The following is a 10,032-nucleotide window of genomic DNA, read 5'->3' on the forward strand; positions in this document are numbered from 1 at the left end:
GAATAAAGAGAGACGGCGGATGCGTAGTGGTCCTTGCGCTTGGTCCACTTTCGGCGCTGGCTTCGGGGGAACCGATGATTCCCCCTTCGAGCCGGCTATAGCGCAGTAGCAGAAACAGCAGCAGCAGCGGCAGCAGACAGAGGACCCACGTTGTGGTCGTAGCGCCGTTCACGTCTATGTGTCTGTGCGTCCTCTCTTCCCGTTTGCCGCGCGTGTATGTGTATATAGCGTACTCGGTGAGTGAAGCCTCCGGCAATAACGGAGAGCCAGTCTCACTTTCGGCTCCGTGTGTGTCGCGAGCGGGCGATAACCGCCGCGCTGCCGCTGCGGCAACGCTACTACCGCCGGTGGGAACGCGATTCCGCCACCCCCTTCCGTCCCCTTCCTCTCTCTTGCGCTCGGCGTGCCCGTGCGTGTGTGTTCCGCCGATAGCGCTCGCGCCGATGTGGCCTCGGGCATGGGACACACCTCGTTTTTCGACCGCTGCGTGTCCACTGCCTCCCGCTCGCTTGCGCTGGCCCCGCGTCGCCTGCTCGGGCGGAATGCGCTGCCGCTGGCTCGCTTGCGGCCGACCGGCCGCTGCCGCTGGTGGACAACAAATTACCATACCTCCTTATTGCGGCATGCGCGGGCGCGTTTCTCGCTGTCTACCCTCGACGCGAGGGGCACAAATGATACGAGGCAAGACTGCGCGCGCGCGTGCACGAACATGTTGCTCTGCTTTTCGTTCCCAGCACTGGCTGTATTAGCAAGGGGGTATTTGGAGGCTAGCTTTGTGCGAGTCTGTGTCCAGATAGCTCGACGTGTACCGTGCGTGCGCGCGAGCACGGTGACAACTTGCCTGACGTAAGAAGTGGCCGAGAAAAACTTTTTTTTTTAATTCTTTTGGAAAGGGAGTGTTGCTGTGACGGAGTAGGTGGTCGTATGGTTGAGACGTATTTAAAAGAAGCACGCCGACTATTTTTCTTGCTACTTTGACGGGTGCAAGTGGTAACTGTTTGCTGTACTTCGTTGGTGGTCTGGTTGTTAAGGACGGCGCCACCCTTTTGTGAGTTGTTAAGCGGTTTCTCAACACGAGGCCACTTTTCGAGGATATACACCCCGTCTAATTTTATTCTCTCCGTTATATGTATTGTGAGGTTAGCTGGCACCTAATCATTTGCTGTTCTCTTTGTTTGTATTTGTTAAAAAGAAAGCTTTTTATAACTGTTTTTGTTGAGGAGAGACAGAGGAATAGAAGAGAGGAAAGGCAGGGAGGTTAACCATACGCACGTCCGCTTTGCTACCTTGCACTGGGAAAAGGGGCGTGTGGACGAAAATAGAGAGAGAGAGGAGACAGAGAGAGCACAGTTTCGCGGACATTTGAAGGTTCGGACCGAGTCTACACATGGTTGCCAAGACCTGTCGACTTGAGGTACTTCAACAATGCTCCCGTGACTTTCTGTGCCATCGACACGTACGGCCATAGTCCAAGGTTCTCCATTTCCGAAAATGGTCTAGAGTACGGCTGGTTCAATGCTGTCCAGAGAGCTTCACGATCGACGTCGTACTGTGGACAGAGGCATAGGATGTGTTCAATCGATTCTATAGTTCCACAGGAGTTGAACACGGGCGTATCACCCATTCCAATGCGGAACGAGTAGGCCTTCTAAAATGCCACCCCGAGCCATAGGCAGCACAATACTGTCGCCTCAGAGCGGGAAACGTTTGATGGCACTTGTAGCTTTAAGGATGGATCAAGCCTATTAAGATGACACTTCGCGAAGTTGGGAGAAGACCCGTATTTGTGTGTCATAGCTTTAGCCACGATATCAAGCTTTCTTGCAGCGTCGGTTCTGTATAAAGGGATTGGAACTGGTCGCTCTTCCAGATGTGCTGACCGGGCGACTTCGTCGGCGAGGTCATTACCAGGAATGCCGGTATGCCCAGGCAGCCACTGGGCATACCGTCATTGCTGATAATGACCTGGCCGACGAAGCCGCACGGTACTGCAGTATGTTACTATACTTTGATTACACGCTCTTGATTAGCTGAAGCGCATGACCGGTTGAATACTTGTTAAACATACTTATACAGTGGCTGACTATGATGTGTGGTACAATGTTATGATGTTATTGTAATATGTACTTATTTTTACTGCTATTTTGCTCAATGTCTATATGTATGGGCGATGAGGCCCGTCAAGCAGGGATTTGACACTGCTTTTATGTCGCCGTCCTCAGTCTTTGATGCGGAAAAAACTGAAATAAAACGTTTATTGACTGATTGATTTACTGCAGTGGCGGTCACTAGTCTTGAATACACACAGCCCACGCATTGGCGATTAAGCACGATGGATAATTTTATTCCGTGAAGCCGTAAATTTTTCGAACATTTATTGGAGGGGCTATAAGGGTGTTTCACTTAACTTGAGCCACACTTTAAAAATATGCAAATGCTATGGAGCTGGACAGAACCAAGGTAATGTTTGCCGTTCCTTGGAGATACTCAAAGAACTTTTTCATTCGGCCTCTTTAGATAATGACTCTTAACGAATTAATCAACTTATTGGATAATATAATTAGATAAAAAGTGCCAATGAGCCAATCGTACAGTGTCATGAAAAACTCAGGGTACAGATCTCTGTGGCTAAATACGTGTTAGTAAAAGTGTTTTTCAAGCCTAAAGGAAGCTCGCGAATACACGCAATATTGCCACGCGACTAGTCGCTCAAGGCATTTTGTGTATATATGGGAGCACTGCACGTTAAAGTATGGGGTGTCAACATTCATTCCTTCACTTACAAGATGGGCTGAGGAAATCTTGAAAGCACCTCCCCCTCCTTCTTTTATTGTTTTTTCTTGTTACGAACACACTGCATTGCCTATTTCGATACTAAGCTAGAACAAACTCATATATTGGCAACATGAAACAGAAATTTTCATCGAGTTAGCTTATCTAAGTGGGGAATTAAGAACACAATCAAGTGCTCTAAAGGCTCAGGCGACCTTTTATGGAACAAGACCTATGTTCTAGCGGCGATCACGAAAATGCTGAAATCAAACAACTTCCCCAGTAGCAGTGGTGGGGCGGTGGCGTATATCGTACTAATTGGTGCTTCGCTTAGCCTTTTTAGTATGTTGCAGCACCTTCCGCCACGAATCAACAGCCGGCTCATATTGGCTCGCTTACAGACGAGAAAGGTCGCTTTTATTGTCGATTAGTAAAATACACTTCAAATAAACCACCATGTAACTCTTATCAACAGCCTCAATTCTACTGCTTACAGTCCAGTGAGAAACAGGCGGCTTCGCCAGTAATTTCTATTTTCTGAATCGGATAGTAGAGATGCACACTTTGAATTCGAAACCTATAAAGGTTGAAGCGCCCGAGCATATGGACACCACACTCTTATCCGGGAATCTGGAGCTCTTTCACTCTCCAGTCAGCCAGGGCTGCACGGATAACCATTGACGTATCGCATTTCACGTAGCGAGTGCAGTGGCTTGAGACTCAAGAAAACGGGCGTCGTTTATTGTCTGCTGGAGTGTTTCTTTAGCGGTACGAGAATGAAAATAAAGAGCCCTCTCGATTCGTATCAACACCGAATGTGCGCAAAGCTCGGCCGATACCGGCCGAGATCGTGAAGGCGACTGTATACGTTCCGCTTCCCAGCCATCGACACGTTTTCGTTCCTCCCTGGAACAGAATATGAAGGTTCCTGGTCACCGATCTTATCGGTGTTTCCAGGAAGTCTATGGAAGTGACTGGTCGCCGTTCGGCCTAATCGAAAGGCTCGCGCGTTTCAAGCACGCGTGGCCGAGCCGGACGCCACGGACACCGGTCCACGTTTCTCGGCCAATGCGAGGTACGTACGAAGGCACTCATCTAACGGTTGCCTTTTACCTATTTCTTTCATCGTTGACGACGGTTGTCAATGAGGAAATATTGGTTGTTGCGTACGTCTGCATAAGCAGTAAAAGGGAACAAAAATGACCACATAGAGTCACAGTGCTTGACAAATTCTATCTTTGAGATGAGAGGTTGAGCACGATCGAACGCAACAAACGGAATTACGCTGTACAATTATAGACGACGGAAGAGGGAAAGCAGCTTAACTTTTCGGGGCAGAAAACTGAAAAATTGTTTTTGCGTTCGACTTGATGCCATTTAAAGGCAGTTGAAGGGACACTTTAAACGAAATGAAAGTATCAGTTCTCCGAGGCTTGCCAAAGCACTAGAGCAGGAAACGCTCAAGAGGTACGAACAAGAGGTAACGGAAAACGGAGTACAGGAAGAACTTCTGGACCGGTGGCTGAAGGAGCGCGGCACGTCGTTATTATACTGAAGGAAAGCCGCCGTCAAGATAAAGCATCGAGCATAACAACTGCCTAACAACAAACACACAATGTGCAATACGAACAAGTCTTGGGCACTTTAGTTTCTCGGTCACCTTAGCCTTTCTTTTTGTTTTTGTTTTTCTTTAATTTGTTCACGAGCATCGTCCGGAGCAAATTCACTCGCACACATCCCCTAAAGCGTAACCTCACGAAAATGTGGCAGGCTTCTGTCACCTTCCGCATAAGAGGTCGTTCCCACTTAGCGGCGTGTGTATGTGAGTGGCGAAATTGCAGGATAAACTTGACGGACAGCTCGTAGGCCGCACGAAAGGCAGTGTACAGATAAACAGCATGTAGCTTGCGCTACAGTTGGCGACTATTGGCAGTGCGCAGACAAGACTTGAACGGTGGAAAAGACAAGGACCCCAGCGCTGACTTCCAAAACAATAAATCAGTTGATCAATCAGTTTTCAAGTTCGTCATCAAAGGTCCATTCATAACTCTTCGACCAATAGCCAACAGGCTAGTGCCGTTACTAGACGTGCTTCATGCATACAGGCCAGTCGCAGGGAGAGAACAACTGAACAAAGTTTAAACAGAAAACGAAAGAAAAAGAAAAGAAGGGGATCCCGTGCGCCAACATGTCCAGAAAACAAAGAAAAACATTTTTTTTTCCTGATATTTTATTGCAAAACTTCATCAGTTAAGGAAGGCAAAGCACGTTCAACTCCCTCCACGCTTTACTTAAGAGCGCGTGTTCCAAAATAACAGGGAGGCCTATAGTGACCCACTAAATGAGCATCCGCGAGTTGCAACACCGCACAGTGCAGGCGCCATATTTATCATACAACCTGAAGACAACAAAAAACAACATAAGTTGGTTCTAAAAACTTTCAAACCACTACAAGGGAAGGGGGGCAAACAAATGATGTCGTCCACCGTGTTCACCGGTGGTCGATCGCCACGAATCGGAGAAGGTCTGCGCTGGAACGATTTGTTGCCACTCTGTGTCGCTATATATGTTCGCGCCAGCTTGAGAGTAGAAGAAAAAAATGTGTATGCGTGCGTATAGATGATCGTTCTCAGTGCGAACATGCCTAATACGGAAGGCTGCAGTTGCCTCACAAGCACTTTACGCACCTCGCCTCAGCTGTCTGCTCTGCGGTCGTGCAAACCTCATGAACACCGACCTTTAACAAACAAAGCAATAAGAGCTGGCGCCAACAAAAAACAAACAAGAAGCGTGGATATAACCATTAGTCTGCGTTTTCCTTTCGGATTCCTTCTTCGCCTTTATCCTTCCAGGCGTCCTAATGCCCTACTCGACTTTCTTATTGTTTTACCAGCGCCACGTTTAGGCTCGATGGAAAAGCTTTCACGCCCGAGTAACAATGGTGCGTACGAACAACGTGGGGGCCAAGACATACAGCCCTTATGCACAAGCGCCCTCGAAAGAGGGAAATAAACAAACCGAACGACCAAATTTGCAATGCCAGTCGAGTATCTACAGGGTGCGGCCCGAGGAATGCCGCATATTCTGATAGCCCCATTTCGCGAGCAACAATGCTGTCGTTCGTATAACACGGCGCTGGCCGGCGTCGGCGCCGTCTATCGAATGCGCCACCATCCCTCCCAGTAAATCATACTCGCTTTCGACTTCTTGCCTTTCCGTTCTCTGGACTCGAACTCTCACTCCCCGATCTGCCTTTCTTGGTCTTCTTTCCCTGGCACCGAAAGAGCTCCCTGGAGGAGTACCGGAGGCACGGGGAAGGGGTGGCGGTGTTCGTAATTTAATTCATATGTATAAGGCCATGGGCTCGAGGAAGCGAAGCAAACAAAAAAAATTCAACGAACTGACACACGATTACGCGTGCCCGTGCGTTGGCCGGTGTACAGTGCCAGGCAGTTTGGCCTCAGTGATTTCGCGTGTGCCCTATCCACCGCCACCCTCTCCTCATTTTTAATGGAGCCAGAGCCGCGCGACCTTCGTGCGACTTCTTAACGAAGTAACGTGCTCGCAAGGTCGGGGAAAAAATAATCGAGCGTGCGGTCGCTCGCAGGCACGCAAAAAGGCGTGGCCCAACTATGGCACGACGAATGGGCTGCGTGGATGCTAGGCTGCTGCCTGCTCCGGAATTAAATCAGCTGCGCCCGTTAAACTGTAAAAAAAGAAGAAAAAAAAACGTAAGCAAGGCAAACGGCCCATGGACGGCCGATTTGCGCTGTGTCGCGGCCGCTTGAAAGGTAGCGACACGCCCGCTGTCTCAGTATGTACTCTCCGGACCCGCGATCGGCTTGTCAAAGCGCTGTCGCCGCTGTCGCCCCGTGCTTGCGGCGGCTAACGCGGCGTCGAGCCACTGGCGCTTGTTGTAAAATGCAGCGCCGGCAGGTTTTGAGCGGACGCGATCAAGGTTTGTTTAAACCGCTGTCCTTGAGACGGTCGGCGCTTGCTCCATCGGTTCATTAATCTTGGTTCTACAGGGCTTCGTTTGGTAGACACGCAGTGTCCCCGTTGAGTTATGTTTCGCTAATACGCAGAGGTCAGTCAGTGGCTGCGGCGCCTGGAATTATAAATATAATTTATGCCGTATTATACGCACTCGATTTCAGAATCATTCAACACATTTGTCTGACGAAATCTCGCCGTCCCGGCTTTATTTCATGGGAGTATCTAGAAAACGAAGAAGCCCAATTGGGGATAAGCAGCGCTGAGCGTACGGGAAGGCAGAAGTAGGAAAGCAAGGAACAGTGAGTCCGTCTCTCGCCTGCCTTTCTTGTGTTGCGCCGTTTGTTAGCGCAGCTCTTTTCGGCATGATGAATCACCAACTCTCCCAGCCAGTGGCCTTGATGAATAAACCGAAGCGCATTTCCCCGCAAGAAAGTAACAAAGATAGGACATGTGCTCACCGAGTTCACTTCAGCCATTGTCAGCATTACGACTCTTCCCTCCCCCCCGCCCCCTCCTCCTCCAGTCACTGTCACGTTTCGTTCGTGTACACGTATGTTTGCCTTAAGTGCCCATTTATCTGTGCAAGCATTATTAAATCTGCCTCTTGTGGTCTTGGTATTGATTCCGCACGTCCCAAAATTGCGTCTGGGTCATGAAGAGTTAAATACCTGAAGGCTTTTGACGCCTAAGTTTCTTCACCGCGCGTTGTAATCTCAGCTCAGAAGCTTTCCCGTATTTCGCGCGCGTACGAAGGCGGCCGAGGAAGCTGGGAATAGAACGCGTGACCTAGGGCAAACTACTATCGAAAGAGCAGGGAGGGCAACACCCTCACCACACTCGGCCTACCGAGTCGGTCTTCCGGCCTTTTAACATATAGCCATTGTTCAAGTTGGTCCACATAACAGGCTGGGATATAAACGGAATAGGTAGTGTCGTGACATTAGATATGATATACTGGCGCAAACACAGATACACAGAAAGGGAGAGGGAGTGCAAGCACTTGCGTATATGTGTCTGCTTGCTCCTGTCTTTTAATACAGCTAAGTTTCACCAACGAGCCCAAGAGGAAATACTAATGCCGTATTCGATTTCACAGAATTTATATTGGTGTCTAACCGGACGCGCAACGTGTTAGGTTGCCACAACGAACTCCTGGCATTATCGTGGCAAGATAGTTATGTGTCTATGGATTTGGGAAAAAGAAACCTTTTGCAGTAAGCACCGAATAAATTATGCAAAATGAAGTCCCTGTTAGATGCAACGAGTGTTCGTATTAATTTAGCAAGGAGCTAGTGCTTTCTCCATCTTACAAATGACAGGGTTCTACATTTAAATTCTCGCTAATAAAAGTTACTTCATATTATATTAGAAGTTCACTTAGCCGCAATTAAATAATATACACAGAATAATTATTGTTTCTCCACTGAGCACTTCGGATGATCATTTGGTACAGTATAGGTTGTTAATTCTCGCGCCGACTACTGCCAATGTTTTCCAAGCAACTAACCTTCTCCCACGTTCATAAATATCGCCCATTTTTACTAGTACACATTTAATAACACAAAATGCTTATATACCCTTCATTTCTTCGTGTTCGTACTTTCTTTTCCTTATGCGAAAGCATCAAATACCTCATTGAGCGAGAAATCCGGCATCTGTAGCAACGAAACAACGCCTAAATTCCCATTGGCTATGACCACATCACGAACTCGACGGAGAACAGCAGGCGAATTGGAGCATCTGCTGCTGCGTTACGCGCCAGGTGTTGCGTGAGGAGAGAGGGCATCACCGCGACGCCACGTCATCCTCACTGTCGCTTTCGGAAGCGGGCGCGCCGTGTGTATTTCTCTCTCTCTCTCACCACCCCTTGGTTTGGCTGCGGCGCGCGCCTGCCGGCCTTGGTGGCCACTGATGCTTCCTCGGTCTCTCGACGCGCTGGACGTCGGTGGCAAGCGGCGCTTGCGCCACAAGCTGCGGCTGGCTGCTGCTTGCGGGCTCGGGCCGCATGTACCGCTATGGTACATTACTGGCAAAGCAAAACTGGAAGGACAACTCAGCGGCGTTCAATTGTACATTAATGCGTCCGCATTCATAACTCATAATAACTGCTTATGTGTCCTAGAATTTGTTTGTTTGTTTGTTTGTGTGTTTGTGTGTTTGTTTGTTTGTTTGTTTGTTTACCAGAAAGTGCAATTACACTCGCACTACGTCAGCACACACACTCACACACTCGCACGCACGCACGCATACTTATTGCGCAAACGAATCTCAAACTGGTACGGCGCAACAAGGAAAGGAAGAAACAGCCGAGCCTGCCAAAAGAAGGAACAGAGCGCTGACATACAACTAGTTTTATTAGCAGATTGCCCAAAATACATAGCTACAAGAAATCGTCAGACAATATTGTCAAAACACGTCACGAAAAGTCACGGCTAGGAAGAAGCACACCGTCATTACATGTTTCGTCCTTTCCTTGTTGCGCTGTACCAGCCTAAAAATGAAATACCAACTCGCCCAATCATGAACACTGTCACATGAATCATTGCTTTTGTTTATTCCTTGTAAGAATTATTGAGGACAAGTTAAGGCTCGCGAAAGGACCTATGGAACGAGACATGTTAGGCGTAACATTAACAGACAGGAAGATAGCGGTGTGGATCAGAGATTAAAAGAAGAGAGCCGATATTCTAGTTCACACTAGTAGAAAAATGGTGCTGGGCAAGCCATGTATGCGTAGGGCAGATAAAACTAGAACGTTAGAGGTATAGCCCATGGAAGAGAAGCGCAGCCGACGATGGTAGAAAATTATGTGGGATGATGAAACTGGGAAATTCGCAGGCGAAATTGGAATCAGCTAGCGCAAGGCAGGGGTACTTGGAGTTCGCTGGGAGAGGCTTTTTACTTAAAGTGTACATAAAAATAGGCTGCTGCTACTGCTGCTGCTGCTGCTGCTGATGATGATGATGATGATGATGATGATGATGATGACGACGACAACGATGATGTTGATGATGATTATTATTCCTAGTACGATGATCTCGCGGGCTTAGGGAAATTGAAAGAGTAATATATTAAAACTGGGCGACTAAGACGGACGTATATACAAAGTTCAGTAGGCCCCAGAGCACTGGCGTTGGAGTTTGTCAATGTCTGGTGGTCGTCAGGGTCTACTACCCGCATCCCCGCCTGGAAAAGACCCCACTCGAGGTCCAGCCAAATCACGAACTAATGACGCTGTCTGTTATGTTATGTTATGTTATGTTA

The sequence above is a fragment of the Dermacentor variabilis genome, chromosome 2 (genome assembly GCF_050947875.1).
Source record: "Dermacentor variabilis isolate Ectoservices chromosome 2, ASM5094787v1, whole genome shotgun sequence".
NCBI lineage: Eukaryota > Metazoa > Arthropoda > Arachnida > Ixodida > Ixodidae > Dermacentor > Dermacentor variabilis.